The sequence below is a fragment of the Aplysia californica genome, unplaced genomic scaffold (assembly GCF_000002075.1).
Source record: "Aplysia californica isolate F4 #8 unplaced genomic scaffold, AplCal3.0 scaffold00798, whole genome shotgun sequence".
Classification (NCBI taxonomy): domain Eukaryota; kingdom Metazoa; phylum Mollusca; class Gastropoda; order Aplysiida; family Aplysiidae; genus Aplysia; species Aplysia californica.
This window is the reverse complement of record NW_004798068.1, coordinates 117056-118960: the sequence shown is the minus strand read 5'-3', so window position 1 is coordinate 118960 and position 1905 is coordinate 117056. Positions and strand designations below refer to the sequence as shown.

Here is a 1905-nt window from a genome sequence, read left to right as displayed (position 1 = left end):
TGATGGTGTGGTGAAGGTGAAGGCGGTAGTGGTGATGGTCGTGGTGGTGGTGGTGGTGAAGGTGATGGTGATGGTGATGGTGATGGTGATGGTGATGGTCGTGGTGGTGGTGGTGGTGGTGAAGGTGATGGTGGTTTTTGTGTTGTCGTCGTCGTCGTCGTTGTTGTTGTTTATGTTATGATTATTGTTGTTGCTGTTTATGCTGTTGCTGTTGCTGCTGCTATTGTTGTTGTTCCTGTTGCTACTGTTGTTGTTGTTGTTGTTGTTGTATTAGTTGTTGCTGTTGTAGTTATTGCAATACGTCACGGTACGACAGCTTGGGGTGGAAGAATGAGGGGGAGGGGGAGGTGGCGGTTATGTTCGTGGTGGTGGTGAAGGTGATGATGATGGTGGTTTTTGTGTTGTCGTCGTTGACGTAGTCGTCATCGTCGTCGTTGTTGTTTTTATTATGATTATTGTTGTTGCGATTTCTACTGCTGTTGTTGTTGTTGTTGTTGTTGTTGTTGTTGTTTTAGTTGTTGCTGTTGTTGCTGTTGTTCTTGTTGTTGCAATACGTTACGGTACGACAGCCCGGGGTGGAAATTGGGGTGGGGAGAGGGGTAGGTAAAATAAGATCACATGTACATCAATCTTTATTGTCCAGATCCTGGCAAATTAGTTTGGTGTTTTATTACGTACACACAAACACACACGTGAGCACACGCGCAAACACACACACACACACACACACACACACACACACACACACACACACACACTCTCTCTCTCTCTCTCTCTCTCTCTCTCTCTCTCATTCTTTCCCCAACTCTTTATCTCCTTCACTTTGTTTCTCCCCCCACTTTCTCTAGCTCCCTCTCTCTCCCGTCCCTCTCTCTCAAAACTTAAAAACATAAAAACCCAACAAAACAAACGCAGCACCCGTAGCGATTACTCAACATGTTTGGCTTGAATAATCCCCCGTTGCACTGTCTGCGCAGAAAGCACATTGATTGTTGGGATGAAAAGAAAACAGGTCACAGACGCTTGTACGTGTGTGTGTGTGTGTGTGTGTGTGTGTGTGTGTGTGTGTGTGTGTGTGACATACTCTGCCTGGTTCCCCGAGCATTATGACTCACAGTTCGTGGGTCATCCAGGGACACAGGGACCACCACTGCGTAATACAAACACTTTGTCACCCCTCAATAAAGTGTAGTAAGCTGGAGCCGGGCAAATACCCGTTTCTTAAGAACCGGATCCGTTGCGCGAATTTTGGCCAACTTTAGTGTTGGCCTTGGACATGAGGTGGAAAAAATATGTGGGTTGGGTATTCACGGAATCCCCCCCAACCCCCCCAACAAAAACAGAGGGTAGTTATCAGATGTATGAGAATGAATGAATGAATGACTCAACAATTCAAACAAAGCCCCCACGCCACACGCACGCACACACTTTCCTCAAGGGAAAAAAACCCACCACAACACTGAATCACACACACAGACACGGGCACAAGTACACACTTACAGATACGGGTATTGAATCCCTCACAGATTTATTTTGGAGCAATTTAACCCGCCTTTGTTGAAGAAGGGTAGAAGCAAGAAGAAAACCGAAGCTCTATAAAGCTTACTTGAAAGACATCAATGATGAACTTCAAAGAGATCGATATGTCGATACAAGGAAAAGGGTTGCGCAAGCATCCGGATACAAATGGGCACAAATTGGAAGACGAAGAGGTCAGTAATCTGATATTGGGTGTTCCGCGTATTGAAGAAAGGCGCAATCGACGGACAGTGGTACACCCCTGGGAACTAATTGCCTACCAGAACGGTTAGGTTTAGTGATAACTTGTGGAGAGCTCGCGTTAGTTCGTTTCTCGGATAGAGATTCATTTTGGAGAGAAATGGTTAGAGAGAGAGAGAGAGAGAG

The 1905-nt window shown here is 45.9% G+C and overlaps 1 protein-coding gene across 1 annotated transcript in view; it reads right to left on the bottom strand.

Moving 5' to 3' along the window:
• LOC118478661 (gamma-aminobutyric acid type B receptor subunit 2-like) overlaps positions 1-1905 on the bottom strand; it is a 139300-nt gene that overhangs the window by 33745 nt on the left and 103650 nt on the right. The window lies entirely within an intron of this gene.